This window comes from Acomys russatus, chromosome 26 (assembly GCF_903995435.1).
Source record: "Acomys russatus chromosome 26, mAcoRus1.1, whole genome shotgun sequence".
Classification (NCBI taxonomy): Eukaryota; Metazoa; Chordata; class Mammalia; order Rodentia; family Muridae; genus Acomys; species Acomys russatus.
In genome coordinates this window covers 29,253,676-29,277,182 of record NC_067162.1, presented here as the reverse complement: position 1 = coordinate 29,277,182, position 23,507 = coordinate 29,253,676, and the positions used below count along the sequence as shown (strand labels likewise).

Here is a 23,507-nt window from a genome sequence, read left to right as displayed (position 1 = left end):
CTTCATGGTTTATCTTGGTCACTCTAATTCACACTTTAGATGCCCACTGCTGTATGTAGGTCGATGCCCTTAGAGACTTAGGCTGGCCTTACTGGGCCTAAGTGGCCCGAGTGAGATGAGAGGTTACCTGCCACCGAAGGCTAAGCAGAAGGTGCCGAGCCTGGCACTTAGCTGCGGGCAATACTTGGTAACATTAACCGTTATCGTGACCGCCATGGACCCTGCCTCATCTGACACAGTTCTGGACCAGCCTCTTTGCCTTTCAGGTTCTCTCCATGTAATCCACCCCGCTGGAAGGCCCTGGTCCCTCTTCAGCAGCTTTAGTAACACACAGCCTGTTGGGGCTGCAAGTGAATGGGCTGGGGTGAGGCCTGCTATCCCGCCCAGCCTTACCCTCCTGGGGTTTTCATTGCTTGACCAATGACCCGTGTCCTATGATAAAGCACTAGCTTGAGTTGTATATTTCTCTCTTTCTTGCCGGCCTAGGCTTTCTGAACACCTTTGGATAATAAAGTGTACCTATGATTCGCTGGTAAGGTATACACATCTATATGGCAGAGGAACCATTTTTTTCTCTGTTCATTGTCTATTCTGGGGAACCCCTGACTGCACATGGAGTTTGATCTTCTGCATTGTTAAAAGTTTGGAAAAGTCCCAAGTCCAGGAAGAAAAGATGTACCTGATTCTTGCTGATCACAAGAGCAGCGATAACATCAGGATGACTCTACAGTTACATTCTCAGAGTCACAGGAGCAGCTTGTGTGTGCCCTTCCTGTGTGTGTTTACAGGTAAAGAATCTGGCTTCTGGAAAAACCACACTTTTTTCCTCTTGCCAGATGTGGGGCAGTTGGGTGAATTTTGATAGGGCCCTTGTGTATGGAAGGCATGTGCTCTACCTCCCAGCCTCCTCCTTATCTTAATTATCTATTATATGATTGTGGGGAAGACTGATAAATTACAAAGAGTCTCTGGTATTTTTAGCACAGTAGCTCAGGAAGCACCATATATAGGAAGTCCAGTCTTACTGTGATGTTCTGTTTAAAGGGCTGGTGTTGAACCAGCCCACGTAGACTGCCCCACTGAATGCCTTGGAACAGGCAGCTGGGAGGCCCAGGGTTTGGGCTGTATAACTCCTAGGTATTTATAGGTATAATTTTACCTTTTAGTGTTTTTTTTTGTTTTGTTTTTTAACTTCTTTGCTAGAAAAGCAAAAACATACTAATGAGTTAAAAACTGTCTATATTTCTCATAGAATATGGTTGAGGAATTGAAGCTAGGGAAATGAATACATTGTTGCCCATGGCTGTGTGAGGGTCCTGAAGTGTGGGCTGGCCAGTAGCTTTTGATAACATAACCAGGCTGGTCCTACACATGTCCCCTGTGTTACCCTGACCAGTTCACTAGTATGGGAAAGCCTCAGCTGTTGGTCTGGACTTGGGAGGCCCAAGAGCTGGCAAGCTAGGAGCCCACAAAGAACAAATGGCTGCCAGGAAGTCCCAGGGGAGTCCACAGGACCAGGGCTTTGTCAAAACACCTGTGTTCTATTTGTAGCTTGCCAGGTTTGTTTGTTTGTGCTTGTTTTGTTTTTAAATGACCAGATCAGCATAGCTGAAGAATTTTTAAAAGGGAAAGAAAGAAAAGAAAATCTAGCTGTTTACATGTCTTAGTAGAGCGTCCAGACATGACAAATACAGAATCTAGCCAGACTGGCTCAGCTATTGTTTAAGCTGGGCAGGTTGTACACTACGTTTGTCTGAGGATGAAAAAGGCGCAGGGCAGTTTGCATGCTCTGATTGCCCAGCCACAAGCTGGAAGGAAAGGCTGCCTGCTGTCTAGAGGGGATGTGCTTTTGTTTGCTTATTTCTTCTGAGACAGTCTCTCCATATAGCTCAGGCTGGCCCCCAATTCTAAGTACTCCTGAGTATTGCGATTACAGGTGTGCTCTGCCATGCCCGCCTTCCCCATCTTTTTGCTTATAGGTTCTGTAGGGAGCAGTGATGGCTGCTGCTTTTTTGAGGGGAGGGTGGGCTCTTTAGGGCTGGGGATTGACCTGCAAGCACTGTGCCAACAGCTAGTTTCTTTTTGTTTTTCTCTCAGCAGCTTCTGCCTGTCTTATCTATTAGGGAGATTTATTTTATAGACATAGCTTGAGCATGGTGTTAAGCCAGATAGGAAAGTAAGTTCTTAACTAAGCCAAGAGGTAAAGTGTAGGTATCTTCCAGATATACTATTTAAAACAGATTTGTTCTGAGTTAATAAGCATCTGGCACATTGCAACATTTTCTTTGCTCTGTGCAGATATGAGTGCATTCGAGTGACCGCAGAATAGCCTGAATGCATACAGACAAACAATCTCCTGACTTGATGACTTACTTTAACAAGTGTTCCTGTTTGCTGAAATGAAAAACTTTCAGTGCCCACCCCGTCCCCCCCTTTTCTTTTGGAGACAGGGTCTTTCTGTGTAATCCTGGAGCTTGTAGACCAGCCTGGCCTCAAACTTACAGAGCTCTTTCCACCTCTCTGCCTCTTTCTCCTGAGTGCTGGATGAAAGGTGTTCTCTCGGTTACTCTTAAAACCTAAGTTGTGGGGTGGGGTATGGCTCAGTGGTAGCGCTCTTGCCTAGTATGCACAAAGCACTGGGTTCAATCCCTACTACCCTCTCAAGAAGTCCTTAAGTTATCAGAACATCTGTTGAAAAATCGATGATACGCGGTAGGTAGAAGAGCGTGTAGACAGATGATAAAATTTCTGCTTTGAGTGTATAAGGAGTTCCTTCCTCCTTTTCCTGCCTTGTACCCCTCATCTCTTTTGGTATGTTTCCTAGGCTGGCTTTGAACTCCTGGACCCAACCAGTCCTCCTGTTTGAGCCTCCCAAGTAATTGGGGCCCGGGCATTCACCACTGTGGGTTCATCTTTGTGCGTCACCAGGCTGCTTTGAGGTTCCACTCAGTGTTGTGTTGACCTGTGCTGCCCAGGCACCCATGCACTTGCTGGTTGCAGGCTTCATCAGAGGAAACACTCACCGGGGCCTCTCGAGTCTTTCAGGACTTGAGCCACTGCTCCTTCTTTCTTTAGGACTCTGTTCTTCTCTCTGGCTGCCCCGTCAAGGGCAGCATGTGACCTCTGAGCCACAGTGGCCCAGACATACCTCCCGTCAGCATATCGGACACTGCATTTGAAAGCCGTCTCAGCTCTGCTCAGCTTTGTTCCAGCCCCACTTCTGCCGGAGGCAGCCAGATACCTCGTTCTCTGCCAGCCTGGCCAGCTTCTGGAGGGCATCCATCCATCAGGCTTGTGTGGTAGAGGCTTCTGAGATTGACTGCCTTGGACTGAGAACTTAGGGGCAAGACTGGTGGATGACTAAGGGCCCGTGCCACCACTTATGGTCTTAGATAGCTGAGGGCTGGCCACCACTTTCTTGTGAGAGTGTCAAGGACTGAGGGAAGGTACTGTTCTTAGGAAGGTGCCAGTCCCTGTGTAGTTGCTGTCAAGCCAAAAAACCCAGCGGGGGAGGAGAGTGCTCTGTGTTAAAGAGAGTGGAATATCTGCAGGGAGGATTCTGGGAACCCTTGCCGCATTGGTTTGTTTGCAGGAGCACAGTCTTGCTCAGAATCCTGTATTAAGGGGCCCATGGAGCAAAGCACATTTGCAGCATGAAGTTTCTGTCAGTGCGGGACAGTGTTCAGATTGTGTCCTGCTCTTATGTGTGTTCCCCATTTTACAGTAGCACAACTCAGACAGCCCTGAAGGGCCAGAGGAATAACGGAAATGCTAAGCAGAGTTAAGCATTCTGTTTCCTGAACTGTACTTGCAATGTATTGTGATAGTAGATGCATTTTAAATGTTTGCCTCTGGCTGCCTGCCAGACCCCTGCTAACCTGCTCTTGGTGATTAAGTCCCAAGGAGTGTAAGACTGGCTCTATCTAGTTCTGGCGGGGTAAATTTAAAGCTGTCTGGCGAGCCTGGGTGTTGGGTCTACCCCACTGTGTGTAACCTGTCAGGGTCAAGGTCTGGAGCGTGACACTTTGTGTGAAGAGCAGTCTGGAGTCATTTCTTTTGAGGGGTGATGGAATAAATGGCCAGGTCAGGAAGGGGTGAGCGGATGTGGGGGTCTCCTGAAGCTGTAATGCTCGCCCCATCACTGGCCTTGCTGCTGCTGTCTTCCTACACATCTCTTCAGTTTTCCCGCTCTCCAGTCCTCCTTCCTGGGTACCTGCCTCGCTCGGCCTGTCTTCATTGCTTGCCTGATTGCTCCTCCTCTGGGTTCTAGACTCCCCAGGTCCTCCTGCTGCTTCAGCCTCACGTCTGGGGAAGTCTGGGGCTGCACGGGCCTCACAAGGCTCCTTTGTGTCAGGCCTCAGAGTCGAGCACATTTGTATTAGGAATCACACACTATACTCAACTGTAAGCCACAGGCAGAGAAGGAAACCAACCTCTTAAAACATGTGTGTCTTTAAACACACCAGGATTGTAGAAACGATGTTTTTAAAGTCAAAACTGCCAGTTTTCTTAGCTGTCAAGGATGGCCTCCTCAAATAATTGAATGTATGTTGTCCTAGCCTTAGTCCTGCGTGCAGGTTACTGGGATGTGGATACGGTTTCATGACTTTTTGGATATGACACAGTCTGAAAGTGGATTTACAGTATTTCTCTTCAGAACTTTTCCATGGGGATGTCTGGGGAGATGGCTCAGTGGGTGATATGCCTGCTATGAAAACAAGAAGATCTGAGTTCAGCTCTTTAGCATTCACGAAACAGCCAGGATGCAACAGCAAATCTCTTAACTCCAGAGCTAGGGGATGGCGGCTGAGATAGGTGGATTCCTAGCTCACTGGCCATCTAATCTAGGGCAGTTGATAAGAACCCCTTTCCCAAAAAATAAAGGTGAAGGATGATTGAGGAAAGACACCAAATATGGATCCTTGACCTCCATGTGTACTCACCACACATGTACACTCATGCATGTGCATACGCGCACATAGCACACCGGTACAACACACATGCAACATGTACACATGCAGAACTTTCTACTGAAATTCAGAATATATGTAGGAACAACTCCCAGCTGTGTGTATTGACATATCTATCTATCTATCTATCTATCTATCTATCTATCTATCTCTTGCTCCTCCACCATTGGCCTTGCTGCTGCTGCCTTCCCACACATTTCTTCACTTTTTCTGCCTTCCAGCTCCTTCCTCCTGGGTACCTGCCTCACTCATTTATATATGTATATGTATACATTTATGTATCTATATACTATTTTAAAAAAGTCCTTTCTTCTCTGGAGCCAGGCAGTGGTGGCAAATGTTCTTAATCCTAGCACTTGGGGAGGCAGTAGCAAGCAGATCTCTGAGTGTTCAAAGCCAGCCTGGTCTACAGCGTGAGTTCCAGGACAGCCAAGGCTACCCAGAGTAACCCTCTCTTGAAAAGTGGCCCATTCCCCAATTTCTCCCACTCTGGTTTTGTCTGTCATTCTGTGGATTTCTTTGCATAGAAGCCTTGTGTGCTGATATAGTACTAATGCTCTATGGTACCTTGTGCTTGCTGAACTCTTGGTGTCACACTCAAGCAAATCCAGTCTCATGGCACTTATACAGTCCCTCCTTCTAAGGGTTTAATAGTGCTCGGCTGTGCTGAGAGGCCTTTACGCTTCAGCACTTCTGCATTCTGGCTGATTGAGTATTTACTGGTGGCAACCAGTTATGAAGGAGAGAATGTTGACTCTTGCAGCTGTGCTTGTCAGCGTCTTCCCTGTGACGAGCTCCGAGGTTCCGCTGTTAGCAGTGTGCACACTGCGATTGCTCAGGCTTGGCAACTTGGCCTTTTGTTGTAATAAAATGTCCCCTTTTCACCGGACGTGGTGGCGCACGCCTTTAATCCCAGCACTCAGGAGGCAGAGGCAGGCGGATCGATGTGAGTTCGAGGCCAGCCTGGTCTACAAAGTGAGTCCAGGATGGCCAAGGCTACACAGAGAAACCCTGTCTTGAAAAACAAACAAACAAACAAAAAAAGTCCCCTTTTCTTCATGGCAACTTTCAGTGTGGAGGTTTTTTGTTTTTTGTCTGATGTTAACACAATCATGCCAGCTTTCCGGGGACTCAGGTTTGTATAAATGCTAACATCTGGTCTCTGTGTTGTTGTGAACATCACAACTTTGCAGTTTGCTTTTGCTTCCTCAAATTCCCAGAAACCATGTCACAGAGAGTTAAAAATGTGCACTGAACTATCAGGAATATTTTAAAGAGGAGGAGGATTGTGAATTACTTACTCAGGTGTTTTTATTTGTATTTATTTATTTATTTATATTTGACACTGGGTCACTGTGTAGCCTGGCTGGCCTGGAACTCCCTGTGAAGACCAGGCTGGCCACAAGCTCATGGATTTCTGCCTGCCTCTGCCTCCCTAGTGCTGGACCTAAAGATGTGGGCCCCCAAGCCTAGAGCCTGTTCTTTTTTGAGACATGGTCTCATATAGCCTAGCCTGGGTTGTACAGGTGCTCTGAGACTTGTACATATCTGTACATATGTGTATATGTGCACACACACAGAATAACTAAGCTAAAAAAGAAACCATTTCTGAGAACTGGTTCTTCTGAGGGGCAGGAGGTGCACCTTTCTGAGAGTTGTAGGGGACCGCAACTGCCTCTGCTGCTCAGAACCTGGGGTCTGAAATATAAGAAATGAGGGGAAAACCTCATGACTTCCCTTGTCCATGAGTGTGATGAGCCCCCTGCCCACCGCCTGGACTCTGTCTACACCTGCTTCCCTGCTCTGGGTCTAACCTGGGGGGCAGGGGGGCGGATACTGGAGAGACAGCAGATCCCTGACTGCTGGCTTGTAGGTGGACTTCCCCATCCTCCCCTCACACTTGCCTCCAGAATCCTGCTCTGAAAACCTGTTCCAGGCAGCAGTCAGAGGGGAGGCTGACTGGAGTTGGACCTGTTTCATTAACTGAGCTGAAATGTCAAAGTTGGGATAATTGGACGCTAATTTGTTTTTATTGTGTATAACTGACAGTCTGTTGGCTTACTTTGCTGTGTTGTGATTTTTTTTTTAATATAGTAAGCAAATGTTTTAAATATTACTCTTGGATGGGTGTGGCTTGTGCTTGAAATCATGGAAAATTATCTGTCTTAATAAGGTTGGAGCATACTATCTGTATATTAATGAATGGGCTTCCACGGTGGGTGTGAAAATCAAGCTTTCTAGAAAAGATTGGTGACCCCTCACTTAGTCTCCTGCCAGAAACAGTCTTTTACTTCTGTTGTAAGTTCCCTGTGATGCGTGTCCCCAGATCATCAGGCCTGTTTTTGCTTGGCTGCTCTGCCCTCCCCTGTCACATACTTTTGCTGATGAATCTTTGAACCTTCAGCCTATGTAGGCTAGAGTTCACTGGCTCCCAGGAGGCCTCTGGAGCCAGGGTGGTTGCTGGGTGCTGTTTCAAATCTGCAATCCATAAATAGCGCAGGTGACAGGCCAGTTCTGCAGGTTTTCTGTAATGGTTTTTAGGAATGTATGTGGCCTCACTTGAGCCTGTGCTTTGGGCTGACACAGGACATCAATTATAGCTCATTAGAGATGTCCTATCACCTGGGGCATGGGTTAGTGGTTGTCTCATGGAGGCCCTTGTGGTTGCTGGATCCGTCATCGCTCGGCCATCTTTGTGTTCAGGGGCAGAGCAGGCCACAATTCCAGGAACAGGGCACAGGTGGAGGCGCCCTTTGGTTGGTAGCAGGTGGCTGGAGAGGAGCCAAGTCCCAGGGTGGCGTGTGCTGAGTGCTTTGAGGACTCAGAGAAGCCTGGAGCAACAGAAGGTGTTTGGGGACAGTCCCCAGAGGAGCCTTCAACTTTTTGTAACTCCTTGTTTTAAATTTACTTGTAAAGGAAGTCTTACAGGTACTACAAATTCAATTTTTAAAAAAAGAAAAAAAAATAGCAGTAAGGCAGAAGAAGACAAAGAGTTCCTAGAATGTTACTAATCTGAGATGGGTAGTTGTTTACCATGTGCAGGAAGAACCTTTTGCTGTTGGTGTGTTTAGGTACAGGCTGGAGGTGGAGCCCTGGGCCTCAGTGCATGTGCAATATGCATTCTCTCCCTGAGCTGTCTGTTCCCAACTGTCTCCCTCAGTGTCAGCTGACTCCTGCCAGCCATTAATTCTGCTTCCACGTGGCGTTGCTTTCCTCAGAACGTCGCCTAAGTATCATCATACCACTTGGAGCCTTTTGAGTCTGGCTAGATCCACTTCTTTGCATCCCTTGAGATCAGTCCTTGTTACAAGTGTTAGTAAGCCATTCCTCTTTCCTGCTGCGTAGCTGTCTGCTTGATGGATTTACCACAGCTTGCTTGTCTATTTACTGATGACCATTTGGGTTGTCGCTAGATTTCAGTGGTTTGGAGCTGAGTCAACATGAATACTTGTGTAACAGGTATGTGCGTGGTTAAAAGTTTTATTCCTCTGGAGGCCCTGTTTAGGAGAGTTGACTGCCAGGCTGTATGGTATGAACATGTTTAACATTATAAGAAGCTACCTAACCATTTTCAGAGGCTGCACCATTGGCTTCTTTCCAGTGTGAGTCAGAGCCACCTGGAACCCTGGCCATCACCTGAGTTGGAGCCACTGGAGTTAGCAGATGCAAAGAGGTGTATCAGTGGCTTGAACTTGTGTCTCCTTCGTGGCTTCAGTGATGGAAATGGCATGGTTATGTGTCACCTGTGTTTTTCACAAAGCGTCTGCTCATATATTTAGAGTGGGAACCTGGGTCTCTGCAAAAGCAACAGGAGTTCTTAACCACTGAGCCATCTTGTGATAATCAGATATCCTAACACTAAGTGACCATCTCTACCAGTTGAGAACTTTTTCAGCAGCTGCAGTATCAGTAGCACACTTACATAATAATTTCTTCATGTCATCTGGTAACTGACATGTGCCCACTTCGTACCAGTAGCCTCACAAGTACCATTTTGCTTTGTTTGAATTAGGATCTAAACAAGACCCATCATTGTTTTTGCTTAATATATTTCTGTTTAAACAAAAGATTTATTTGGACTGATGTGATGGCACATGCCTTTAATTCTAGCATTTGTGAGGCAGAGGCAGGTGGATGGATCTCTGTGAGTTCGAGGCCAGCCTAATCTACATAGTGAGTTCTAGCCAAGGCTACAGCGTGAGACTGTGCCTCAAAAACAAACAACCAAAAGCTTTGTAAAACTATGGGTCCTGTGTGTTTATGTATGAATAGGTATGTGTATGTGAGTGTAGGCGCCCGCAGAGGCCAGAGGCATTGGATCCCTTGGAGTTGGAATTAACGGTGGTTTTGAGCCGCCTGACGTGGGTGCTTGGGCTTTGAACTTGAGTGCTGGGTAAGTGGTGAGTGCTCTTAACCACTCTGCCATCTCTCCAGCCCTCACTTCTCAGTCTGTAGCAGCTCCCATCTTTGGCACTGTATGGGGGGAGGCCAGCATGTGTGGCAGTTAGAAGACATCTTTGGGCCAAGTCTCATTTCTATGTTGCTGCCAAGTGTCTGGGGAGTCTCTACCTCCTGTCCTGTCACAGCAGCACCTCAGTTGCAGATCTCCTGCTGCACTTGGCCTCCAGCTTGGGTCTTTTCACTTGCACAGCAAGCACTGTGCCCACTGAGCCGTAGCCCCAGCCACCTCAGTGCTATTTCTTTGTTGAAGACATGTGGCCATTCATCATGTAGATGCCCACGTATCGGTGTCAGTGTTGGTTGGGGTCCCCTCCCTGCGTGGTTTTATCCTGTTCTTCATTCATCATCTCCTCTGACCTGGTAAATGCTAGTGCACAGAAAGCTGTGTGCATGCACCCACTGTGTGTGTGTGTCCCACTGTAGCCATGTCAACAGGTGGCAGTGACTGTCTGTCTCATTCTTAGGGAGACTAATATTGCATGTTAGATGACTGATCCATTTACACGAGGGCTTCAAAAGCCATTGATGGTCATGGCCCCATCACTTGTTTCACGTGGGCACAAGAGTAGTTTTGTTTTGTTGTTTTTCCAAGACAAGGTTTCTCTGTGTAACAGCCCTGGCTGTTGTAGACTCCTTCGCAGACCAGGCTGGCTTCGAACTCACAGAGATCCACCTGCCTCTGCCTCTGCCTCTGCCTCTGCCTCCCAAATGCTGGGATTAAAGGTGTGTGCCACCATGCCTGGCAAATGAAGGGTTTGCCATTATCTGTTTGGTTGTCATACCTGTAAGTAGGTGGACACCGGCACCTGCTGTGGGGCAGGCCAGGGATGCTGCTACGCATCATACCACAATAAGAATGCCCCTCGCAACGAAGAATGATCCAGTCTAAAATGTCAGCAGGGCTAAGCTTGGAAAACCTTGTTCCCAGTGACCAAGTGCGTGAGCATAGAGGACTATGGGAAGTAAAGCCAGGAGGCAGGTGCAGGCAGATTTCTGAGTTGGTGGCTAGCAGGGCTGTACAGCGAGACCCTGCCTTCACACAAACAAAGACATGCCATACTTTAGTGTCTTGAAGACAAGAGCATTTTGTGACGTAATTGTGTACTTGCCCAAACTAGGAAGCTGCCACTGATGGGTTAGTATTAGTGATTCTGTAGGCTTCACTCCCGCCTCCCTGATTGTCTCAAAGCTCCTTCAAAAGGAAGTCTTGACTTGGATGTCGAGTTTAGCATCATGTCTCTTTAATCTCCTTGCTTCTGGAATAGTTTGTCAGCTCTTCTGTTCCATGCTGTTGACATTTTGGAAAGATACAGGCCAGTTATTTTGCAGAATGGCCCTCAATTTGGGTTTGTTGACGTTTTCTGCTGTTTGGATTCTGGTCACTTTGTGGTACTGTCAAGAAGACCACAGAAATGATGACGCATTCCTTTTAGTGATCCCAGCCTACTGAAAGTGACGGGTGCCAGGCATTTCCACTGCCAAGTTGCACTTTTCTTATGTTCTTAATAATATATATATATATATATATATATATATATATATATATATATATATATATACACACACATATGTGTGTGTGTGTATTATGGAGGATATTGTTAGGCTATGTAAGTCTTTCTCAAACTTTCATGCATTACTTTGAACAACACATGATCACTCTTACTCAAATCAAGCATCTTTATGATGGCTGCCAAAAGGTAATTGTAATCTGCCCTTTCTAACATATGAGTTGAGTTTTGACTAGAAAGAAGAACCTGGAACTTGGCTCCTCTGTGCTAGTCTCTCAGATACTGGGCTTGCAGGCATGTGCTACCGTGCCAGTTTCCTCATGTCTTTACTTGTATCCGCGTGAACTCATGAGCTTTCCTCATAAAACTTAATGCTTTGTTCGCTTGGTGCTGGGGACTGTGCCACTGAGCTGAACTCCCAGCCCCCGTTATGTGTTTTGAAGCTCACATTGTCTCAGATTTGGTCAGTATGAGTTCCCGTATGCATGGAGCATATCCCCGTCCTTCTCTGCACACAGATGCGCAGGACGTGCCTACCACAGTCCTGGGACTAGTCAGGAAGCTCTGGTTCCTTAAAATAAAAAAACAAAAACAAAAAAACCATAGTATTTAGAGATGAAGGTTTGGATACACCCCACACACTATGCCTACTTTCTCCCTTTCCCTTGTCCTCTCTGTCTCTCACTCCCTCCCTCCCACCTCCCTCTTCCTTTTTCTGCTTCAGATCAATCTCACTAAGAAACCTTTGTCCTCCTCAGTAGGAAAGAATATTGAAGATGTCAGTCCTTAGTGCCATGCTTACTATAAAGTGCTCTGGTGACTGGGCTTGACTTAAGCTCTGCTAGAGCAGGTTGCTAGACATCTTTGCGTCATTTTCCCTATTAGTATGATGGAACTTAAAAAGTGATTGTCCAGCAAGAGAGCTTGGCAGCGGGTAAAGGCAGTTGCCATCAATCCTGATCACCTGAGTGCTATGGCTTGCCCACTGACACCCTGTTCCCTTTACTGTTGCCACTGCCAACACACACACACACACACACACACACACACACACACACACAGAGAGAGAGAGAGAGACAGACAGACAGACAGACAGACAGACAAATAAAAAAAGTTAAAAAAAAATTAAAAGCACCATAATCCTGTGGGTTCTTCCTGGTCACCAGCTTAGCTGGATAAAACATGAGCTCCAAGTTAGTGAGAGACCCTGTCTCCAGGAAGTAAGGTGGCAGTTAGAGGCCGCTTGACATCCCTCCTAGGTTCTGCACGTGTGTGCAACACTCCCCTCCCTCCCCCCACAATAGCCATGATCTTGGGAGTGTAATTCAATGGCAGGATGCAAGCCTAGCATGTGGGAGGCCCTGGGTTTAGACCCCAGTACTGGAGGAGAAAAAATAAAAAATAAAAACAAACCAAGAATACCAAGTTTCTTTTTGGAAGAGACAAATGGTTGCATACTCAACTGGGAATTTGTGGACTGTGAATTAGACCTCACTTAAAAACCAGTCAGTTGATCCAGAGTTTTACAGGATTGATTAAATTAAAGAAGAGAATGCTTCTGAGCGCTCATTTCAGCACAGTGGATGGCCCCTGAAGAAGCTGCAGCGTCACCATTTATAAACTCCTGAATGGTAGGCCAAGGGGTCAAAGTTTTGGGTACAGAGGCTCCATGCTTGGCAGGCTGCTAGCTTTCCCTAGGCTGGAACCCTTCTTTCTCAGTGGCTATGGCAGAGATGCTAGGACCTCAAGGGCAATGAGAGATAGTAAGCTGGGCTCTCCCCCAACACACACCTCTTAGAGCATTTTACTTTTTTTTATATTAAATATTTATTTATTATGTGTACAGTATTCTGCCTACATGTGTGCCTGCAGGCCAGAAGGGGCCACCAGATCTCATTATAGATGGTTATGAGCCACCTTGTGAGCTGGGAATTGAACTCAGGACCTCTGGAAGAGCAGCCAATGCTTTTAACCTCTGAGCCATCTCTCCAGCCCCTAGAACAGTTCATCTTTAGCCGAGTCTAGCTTAAGTGTGATGCTGCCACAGCCTGCTGACTCTTGGTCAATGAGCAAAGCAGTGTCCTGTTTTCACTTGGTTAAAGGGGTGAGTCAGAGCCATTGGGGTGGCATTGGCTACTTGGTATTACAGAGGAAAAAAAGAGGGGAGGCTTTGCTCTTGAATCCTGTAGGGATAGTTATACTACCTTCTGGGCTTTTAGCTTCACCCAGAAAGCTGGGCGGGACCACAAGCAAGCAACAGCAGGAAGGACCCCCCATGCCAGCAGCATCTCTGAACATCCTCAGCGGGGGTCTGGTTTGAAGGCATTTTGCTTCCTGTGTCTTATGCAAGTGTGTTGTTTTGCTCCATTACTAATCTAAACGGTCTGGAAACGAAGCTTTTGGGGCAGAGTGGCATTTGCCATAAAACTCTGTGGGTATTCTCTTGGCAAGAAAGATGCTGACCGCCCTGTGTATCGTCAGACCACAGAAGACCTTCCAGTTTTCTTTTTAAAAACAAGAAAGAGAACGTTTAACATAACACTCTTTGTGCTCTCTTAGGAGTTGGATATCCCAAAATAAGCCTATTGTAATTTGCTGAGACTGTGGTCCCCAGTGGCCAGCCCTTATGGACAAGCAGCTTGCAGGTTGAATGTGTACCCCAGTGCTTGCTTACGCTCCAAGTAGAAATAACTATGTTTAAAAAATAATGCATAAAAAAACCCTCCACTTTTATGGCTTTGGGAGGCCAACACTAAAATTATTTATGCAGTGGAACCTGCCTTGAAAAGCCTGTGAGGATACTGGTTGAGTGGGCATTGGTGGCAAGCAATAGCTTCCTAGGTCACTAGCAGCCTGCATCCACCTAATGCACCATGGCTGCCCTGAGCCCTTGGCAGCTTCTCTCTTTTGTCCTCATTCCCTTCTTAACAATAAGGAACTTACCCCCTTCTGCCTTTTGGCTCCTCTGCTCTGCTAATTACTACTGATAAACTGCCCCTCTCTCTCTCTCTCTCTCTCTCTCTCTCTCTCTCTCTCTCTCTCTCTCTCTCTCTCTCTCTCTCTCTCTCTCCCTCTCCCTCTCTGTGTGTGTGTGCACGTGCGCGTGTTGAGGGATTAAGGCTCAAGGGCCATCCCCACTCTTAAAGAGCAGATACCTGATTTTTCAATTTATTTTTTTGCTCTCTCTTCCTCCTCCCCACCCCCTCTTTTCTTTCTGCAGTTATTTGTTTCTGTTTGAGATAGGTCTCAATTGTATCTTAAGGTGGCTTGAAACTTACTGTGCAGGCTAGGCTGACCTAGAACTTGAATTTTTTTTGCCTCAGCCTACCCAGTAGTGGTAGTACAGATGTGTGCCACATTGACCAGCATCCTTTCATTGTTTGTTTGTTTGTTTTTTGAGACAGGCTTTCTTTGTGTTTCCCTGGTTGTCATGGAACTTGTTCTGTAGACCAGGCTGCCCTTGAACTCAGAGATCCTCCTGCCTCTGCCATCCTAAGTGCTGGGATTAAAGGTATGCACCACCACTCTGAGCCTTCTTTGCAACTCCTTGTTTTTGGTTTTCGAGACAAGGTTTCTCTGTGTAGCCTTGGCTGTCCTAAACTTGCTTTGTAGACCAGGCTGGCCTTGAACTCATAAAGATCTGCCTGCCTCTGCTTCCTTGAGTATTGGGATTACAGACATGTGCCACCATATCTGGCTGTTTTTGCAACTCTTTTTTTTTTTTTAAAGATTTATTCATTTATTATGTATACAATGTTATGCCCTCCAGAAGAGGGCACCAGATCTCATTATAGATGATTATGAGCTATCATGTGGTTGCTAGGAATTGAACTCAGGACATTTAGAAGAACAGCCAGTGCTCTTTACCTCTGAGCCATCTCTCCAACCCTGCAAATGGTGATTTGCAGGTTAAATAATTTTCACTTGCTGTAAGCTCTTGTGTTTTGGACCAAAAAATACTCTCTGGCTATGCTGTTGTCTGAGCGGTGGAGATGGCACTGTTACAGATTGGCCTTCCCCAGGAGATAGTCTCCCTAAGACGGAAGTACCCATGGATTTTCTTCCCTAGAAAAATTAAGGCTTCTGCACTGCCCTCCCTCCCTTGTCTGCAGAGACTGACCCTACATCCACTAGCAGAAGCCTATGTAATTGATGGTTCAGAGCAGTTGCCAATTCGAAGGGATCCTGAGAGGCAAGCCCCAGGGCATGTTTGTGAGGGGATTTCTAGATAGGTTAAGTGAGCCACCCTAAATGTGGGTGGTCCCAACCAGTACGCTGGGCAGCAGCATTTATCTCTCTGCTACCTGACTGGATGCAATGTGAACAGTCACCTGGACTTGAGCCAAAGCAAAGCCTTGCTTCCTTAAGGTGCTTCTGTAAGTATGACATCATAGCAAAGAGAAAACGAATGCTGTGAGCTGATGATGGCCTGTGTTGTTGAACACGAGCCGTGTTTCGCTCTCTAAGAGGCCTCTTCTTGAGAGAGGTCAATGCAGCACAAGTGGGCAGCCTTCAACTCCTGATTCTCTATTTCCTCAGTGCTGACAGACAGGGGCCTGCTACCTTGACTGGTGACATTTTAATTTTGAACACACTAGAATTAGTTTCACTTGCTTATGAAGCTTAAGTAGATGTTGCTGCAGTGTGTGTGTGTGTGTGTGTGTGTGTGTGTGTGTGTGTGTGTTCACTCAGTTCCCTGCAGCCTTTGTCATCGCCACCCTGCTGAGTCAATGTGTTTCTGTGCTTTCACTTTGTAAATCGTGCATGAGCTGATCAGGTTGCGGGCTGACCAGCGCATGCTGTTGGTGTTTTCCCTTTATACATCTCTATGCAGTTTTAGTAAGTACGCTGGTTGAAGTATGTGGTTTAAGTGAGTATGGGGGCTTGTTCAAGACACACAATCCATGTATCAAATAGAGGAAGGCAGGCTTGACTGTGCATTTCAGAGCCTCACAGTGTTCTGTGAGCACCCCAAGACCAGGGCAGTGATTAAGGTGGATATGGCCTTGGGCTTAGCCTAGGAAATCTCAGAGCTGTGTGGCCACTGTGTGTGAGTCCTTCACAGCTGGAGGATCTGAGTGCACCCAGCGAGTACAGTGGCAGTGCCCCAGCATATAAACCAGCTCCCTGCAGGCAGTCATTTTAGCATCTAGGCTTCCTGTGTAGAGTAGGACTTTTAAAAAAATGCTGTAAGTGGTATGTTTGTGGGCGTGTGTCTCTCACATTGGGATTCATCACATCCTTTGAAAACCTGATCTGACATTAGGATTTAGACTGATGCTTGCAGGTACCTCTGAAGGCCGTGTGGCCAGTGTCTTACCTGGGGGAGGTCTTTGCCTTCTGAGCTTGAGAGGGGCCTCTTGCTGTGGGTCCGCTTGGTCAGCCTGAGCTACATGAGGAGCTGGAAGACGGGCATCTGCGTGTCAACAAGCCTGCTCTAGAGAGGATGGACTCTCAGATAAAGAAACAGGATCAACAGAGATGTGTGCACAGTACCTTTCATTTTCCATGAAAGTTTTTTGTTTCATTTTAAAATATTCATGAATGGCTCCAAAGTAAATAAGGATTGGTTCTTAGAGGCCATTAACATTTAGCTCATAAGTAAACTGGCTATTTTTTTTAAAAAAGTGCTTAGGACCAAAAACGGTAGGGTGCTTACCTAGTCTCATCCTCATCTTTGGCCAGATGAGACCCTGTCTCTATGAAAAAAATGTCCATAAATAAAACTTTTTTTTTTTTAAATTAAAAGTATATTGTTTGACAATGAAAGTCCAAAGCAATAGAAAGCAGGGTGAGGTGTCACATGTCTGTAATTCCAACATTTGAAAAGCCAAGGCTGGAGGACCTGGAGTTGAGAGGCCAGCCTGGGACACATAGTAAGAGACTATCTCAAACCAACCAAACAACCACCACCAACAAACAGGGTAGCAATCATTGACCTATCCATGTTCTACCACGTAAATGAATGAATGGCTTGTTGGTCATACCTCGTGAGCGCTGGGATCATAGGCATGTGCCGCCATGCTCAGCTTTGTGCAGAATGGGAGAGTGAACCCAGCTACATGTTGGGCAAGCACTCTCTCAACTGAACTACATCTCCAACCCTGAACATGGTTTTTAAAAAGTACCCATTTACTATGGGTTAAATGTTAGTGACCTCTAAGAGCCATTATGTTATTATTTTACTGTAGATCTTTCTTAAACTTAAGTGCACGTGACCTACTATATATACATACACATATATGTCTCTAACATGAATATAAGTGTATAAATGTGAATTCTAAGTGTATATCTTTTCTCATACATTAATATACCACATAAATGTTTAAAACAAGAAAAAGTCTTTGCTTCCCCTGTCCTCAGTCAGTCCTACTCCATCGAAGTCTGCTTTTCACTGTTTAACATGCTTGCTTTCAGTGTATGTAAGAATGCTTGTGAATACAAACACCCTCATACTTGTGAGACTTATTGGCTCAGTGTTATGTGTTAAATTTTACTATTGTGTCCATGAATGTGTGTTGTGATGTGTATGAGTTGGTCACACAAGTACCAGGAGATAGATGTGGAGGTCAGAGAACATCTTTTGGGAGTCCGCTCTCTCCTTCCACTATGGGGTCCTGGAATCAAATTCATGTCATCAGGATTACAAGACAAGCATTTTTACCTGCTGAGACATCTCACTGACTTTTAAAAAAAATGATGTAGCTTTCATTTTGCAATCCTCTTGCTTCTATCTATTCCTCATATTCTTTTTTGTATATATGGGTTTTTTAAAAGACTTATTTGTTTATTATTATGTATTCAGTGCTCTGCCTGCATGTACACCTGCAGGCCAGAAGAGGGCATCAGGTCACATTATAGATGGTTATGAGCCACCATGTGGTTGTCTAGAATTGACCTCAGGACCTCTGGAAGAGCAGCCAGTGCTCTTAACCCCTGAGCCATCTCTCCAGCCTGTATTCTTTATATTTTACTGCGGTGCCAATAAACATAGCTTTTGTTTGTTTGTAACCTAGGCTGGTCTTAGACTAGCTATGTGGCTGAGAAGGACTGTGAACTCTTACTCCTCCTGCCTCTGTCTCCTAGATGCTGGGATTACAGGCATGCACCACCTCACTCGGCTTCGTGACTTTGCTAGGAAGCCCTTGGATGTCTTTTACCATCAGCACATGTAAGCCCACCCACTTCTCTGCCTCAGGTTCCCTTCTGCTTTGAGGCTTCGCTGTGTGCATTGAGGAGAGGGAGGACCCTGCTGTAAGGACTGGCTGATGGATCTATGTAGGAGCCACCAGAACACTGATTCCTTCAGGCTGTTGTGAGCTGGAGGTAGCATTGTGTACCACCTTACTGGGGATTGTTGGACAGTTCAAACTTTCTGGAAATCTTGAGGTGCAACCTAGTAGGTGGAGGCACAGAACTCCACCCTCTCACACGCCCTTGCTGTTGATGCCGCTGCTGTAGGGTCATGCCTCTCTCTCACACCTGTGTTCGGTCTCCTCAGTGTGATTTCCCCAAAAGGAGAGCGGCTGTAGAGCAGGCTTGTGGGTACATGAACTACATTATGGAGTAAATCCCCAAGACAAGAGATTCCATGTCTCACGTTCCAATTACAGTAAGAGTCTCCTTGCAGCTTAATGCCTGGGATGAGCAGAAGAATCTCCAGGGCAACTTACAGTGTTCAAACCCTATTCGCATGCTTCCCAGCTGGCATGTAGGATACATAACCACTTGTGCAAAAGATAGCAAACCCCAAGTTTAATACACCCCTCACTCAACTTCCAGTTAGTTGGACCATTTGAATGTCTCTGCTGTTCTCTCATCATTTCTCACAAAGTGCAGAATTTGGATTAAGTAGATTGTAGTTAAAACAGGTCGATTTCATAGGCTTTGCACTTCCGGGATCCCACAGGACTTGCAAGGGGCAGAAGCAAGTGAGGCGCTCTGAAGCATTAGCTCCCTCCTCTGGAATCAGCCTGCCTTTAGACAGCCGCACAGCATGGGCCTGCAGCTCCACCATGTGCCAGCGCGGAAGAGAGCTGGCTGAGTACTGTTCCAGGTCGGCCTTAGCAGTTGCGTTTGGGTCCGTGGTAACACAGGCCTTCTCACTATTTAAAAAGCTTTATTTAAGCCGGGCGTGGTGGCGCAAGCCTTTAATCCCAGCACTTGGGAGGCAGAGGCAGGCCAGCCTGGTCTACAAAGCAAGTCTAGGACAGCCAAGGCGACACAGAGAAACCCTGTCTCGAAAAACCAAAAAACAAAACAAAACAACAACAACAACAACAAAAAACCAAACCAAACCAAACCAAACCAAACAAAAAACCTTTATTAGAATTGGCAACATGGCTCTGTGGGTAAAGGTGCTTGCTGCCAACTTGATGACCTGAGTTCAGTCCCCAGCTTTCACATGGTAGAAGAAGAGGACCAACTGTAACATGCTCCCTGGCAACATACACACAAGTACTTCCATACACACACATGCTCGCACATAGGCACATGTGCATGCACACACACATATAGTGAATGTAATAAAATTAAAAACATTTAAAGTTTTTTTTTTTTTTTTAACTTTTTATTTTTTGGTTTTTGAGACAGGGTTTCTCTGTGTAGCCTTGGCTGTCTTGGACTCACTTTGTAGACCAGTCTGGCCTCGAACTCATATCAGTCCACCTACCTCTGTCTCCTGAGTGCTGGGATTGAAGGTGTGCGCCACCATGCCCAGCCAAATGTAAAGTTATTAATATAATAACTTGACCAGCTAGCCCTTCCCTTTTTCTCTCTTCTTCTCTTTGGATGTTAACAGTCATAGCTACAGGTAGTAGAAACCTGACATCCGTGTCAATATCAGCTTAACCAATCACTTTGAAAATATTCTGTCAGCTGGTAGGTCCAACATGGGAAGGGCAGCCAGGTGCTCCTGATGAGCAATAGCTGTAGCTTTCCTCATTTATATTTCATGCCTGTCATGATCTTTACATGTGTAAGGCTTTACATCTGCAAGATTGCTGCCAGGTCAGTGGCTGAATTCTTTGGTTGCCTTGACGATGGGGCCTCCCAACTCAGCTGGCTGAGTCTTTGTTTTCTTCGTGTTGGCTAACAGGTGACTTTACAGGTAAGGCATTTTGACATCTTCTGTGCCTATTCCCATTTCCACACCCCCCCTCCCCCAAATAAAACACCTAAATAGCTATCATTAGGGATAGTTTAAAGTATGCTATGTACAGATTTACATGCAAATACAATATAATCATTTTTAAAATGTATTGCCTTTACTTAGAAATACCTGTGGATACTATTAGAAGAAAAAGTAGGCGGGGAAAAAAAAAGTTTTATAATACATGTTTTCCAAGTTAAGAATTACCTGCATATAGATTTTAACATTAAGAAAATTATGTGTTGAGCAGGAGAAGATGGCTCAGCGGTTAAGAGCGCTGGCTGCTCTCCTAGAAGATGCAGGTTTAATCCCAGCACCCACATGGCAGCTCACAGCAGCCTGTAACTCTGGTTCCAGGGGATCTGATGCCCTCTTCTGGCCTTTACAGGCACCAGGCACACATGTGGTGCACAGATATACATGCAGGCAAAACCACCCATATGCATAAAAAAATAAGATAAAAAAATTTTAATTATATGTTTTTGTGCGTGTCAGATCTCCTGAAGCTGGGGTTGGAGACTTGATATGGCGGTATTGGGGACTGACTGGACCCTGGGTGGGCAGTAGACTTGATATGGCGGTACTGGGGACTGACTGGACCCTGGGTGGGCAGTAGACTTGATATGGCGGTACTGGGGACTGACTGGACCCTGGGTGGGCAGTAGACTTGATATGGCGGTATTGGGAACTGACTGGACCCTGGGTGGGCAGTAGGCACACTTAACTGCTGAGCTCTCTCTCCAGCCCCTATAGCATACTTTTATTCCCTTATTTTTATATGCCTCCTTATTGTTCTCAAGGCTATTTTATATGGTTGTTTGTACTTGGAACACATTGAGAGGTATACCACACTCAGCTGTCACTCGGATAGCAGGAATTGATAGGAGGAGGTAGTAGAGTAAGGCAGGAAGACCTGCAGAGACCGAGGCTCCAGTCTCGGTGGTGAATCCTGGCCGTGCCTCCTGCTCCCTGTTCCCTCATAAGACTTGTTTCCTTATCTGTAATATGGGGCTAATGCCCATGTTGAATGCTTTGTGTTAATGGTGACCAAAGAAAATGCTCATATGGTAATTGGTTCTTGGTAACTAGTGAATAGCAGGTACTGCTTGCTAATAGTTGCTATGTTATCAGTGAGGTTCCCCCTCAGTGTATTACCTGTTTCTGGATACCTAATCACTCCCAAAACTTAGTGGACTGAGACGGTAGTCCTTTGTGTACCCTCCAGTCCCCTCCCCACACCCTCCGTCTTCTGGAGATCAAGAATTTTCAGTGGAGTGGGTTACTGTGCTTCCTGTCTGTGCTCCTCATAGACAAGGTGTTGGCTTCCAAGGTAGCTTTTCACCTGGCTGTCAGAAGAAAGATTTAGGGTCTTTATTTTTTGTTTGTTTGTTTGTTTTGATTTTCAAGACAGGGTTTCTCTGTGTAGCCTTGGTTGTCCAACTTGCTTTTAGACCAGGCTGGTGTCAAACTCACATCGATTCGCCTGCCTCTGCCTCCCGAGTGCTGGGATTAAAGGCATGTGCCACCACACCTGCCGGCCCGACTGGTTCTTTCTATCATAGTTGATGGAGTGCCCAGGCCTAGCCTTAGATCTTTTTGACTATACTCGCCCTTGGTGCTAGTCTCCACCCCAGCTTTTCTTCCAGCCTGGGGGTCATTCCACCCTTAGCATGCCCCAAGCCAAAGTCCTGACCCTCCCCGTCCATTTCTGCCGGTGCCATTTTTTTTCAGCCACTCAGGCAAAAATCTCTAGAATTACGTTGGCCTCATTTCTTTTCATATGTCATCAGCAAATCCCGTGGGCTTTTCCCTGAGCATATATGTCCAGAATTTACCCCTGCTCACCCTCTGGGCCGTCACCTCATTGCTCTGTGCTCCCCTCCCCTCCAGGTTATTGCAGGGGCCTGCCACCTGCTCTCCAGCCTCTGTAGTAGTAACCCCCCCCATGCCGTCTTCTCGCTACCAGAGACTTAAACCATATTGTGCCTAAGTAGTGTTTCCCTGGTACTGAAAGAAAGAGCCACAGGTCCACTGCATTCTCACACTCTGGCTCTGTGCATCCAGCCTTCCTTCCTGGGCGGCTCTAGTGTTCACCATGCTGCAGTCCCACAGGATTCGCTCCTAACAGCTTCCCCTTCTGGACCTCCTTTTGCCCTCCCCTTCCCCCCTTTGGGAGCCAAGCCTCCCAAGGCCACACAAGTCTACAGCGTCTACAAGCTGCCTGCTGGCATCTTCACTCACCTGCCACCTTTACTCTTATCATCAATTCAGTTCCCTTTTTAAACTTCTGAACATCTTGAGACCACAAGCAGGGCATTCTTGTCTGCTGTATTCGTTGCTGTAATGAATGACCTGTCACATTTGCATATCCTTGAACCATTTGTATTTGAAGAATGTATATGTTACTTTTCCACACAAATGTGGTTGAAGTTATGGTACCAGAAACATTTGAAACTCATCAGCACTGTGTTATTTCTTGCCCAAGATTATTTTATTTGATTACAGGGCTGAAAAAAAGGGGGGGGGGGGGAGATCATTTTGGAAGTTCCCTTAATGTGAACTGAGTTGATAATGCAAGTTAGATATACAACTCAGAGGGAGAATTAAGGTCTATGCTGTAGGAAATTAGGAGTATGGGCTTAGAGATCCTTTTTTTTTTTTTTTTTTTTTTTCCCTTTCTATTGGACTAAGAATACTTGTATCTATTGTGTGAGATGCGGGAATTCTGAAAGGTGTGATTGTGGACTGGCTCAAGATTTTTTTCTATCTAGGAGAAAAAGCCCCTTTCTTTTAGCCAGTTTCAAAATAGAATACATTGTTATAACCACTGTAGCCATCGTGCTGCACAATAGAGCTCTTGAACTAATTCTTCAACGAAATGTTGTATCCCTTAATTAACAAGCCTGTATCCTGTGTGTTGCCTTGAAGTAGAAAAGCAAGCTGACCATGCAGATTAGAAAAGGGTGGCTTTGGCAGTGAGCAAAACAGCCCACCTTCTGTTTAGGGAGGTGGGGCCGTGGGCTCTGACAAATTCACAAAGGGCCTGCTGTGGCTCACCCGGTCCCCTGTTGGCTCTGCACTTTACAGTGCTTGGTGCTATAGGAGTTGAGGAAGGTGGCCAGACCCTGCTGTCAAATACCTAGACAGTGTAAGAGTAGGGTAACATCAGCCTGGCAGGGAAAACCACAGGGTGGGCCTTGGGAAAGAAGCGTAGTTAGGAAGTCTGGAAAGGTGTCAAAGAGACTTTAGGGAGAAGGGCAAGAGCTGAGGCGCAGCTTCCACCTTTTGACCATCCCAAGGGAGCACTGCACTGCTGGCTCTGGAGGATCTTGGAGCAGCTTGCTCTCTGCTTCATTGACCTCTGTCTCAGTGGAGTGGGGCTGGATCTGGTAAAGGATTGACATGGGTAACTACCTA

At 46.2% G+C, this 23,507-nt stretch overlaps 1 protein-coding gene across 1 annotated transcript in view; it reads left to right on the top strand.

Moving 5' to 3' along the window:
- Positions 1-23,507, top strand: part of Cmtm4 (CKLF like MARVEL transmembrane domain containing 4) — a 39,392-nt gene that overhangs the window by 10,859 nt on the left and 5,026 nt on the right. The gene's annotated exons all lie outside the window — the stretch shown is intronic.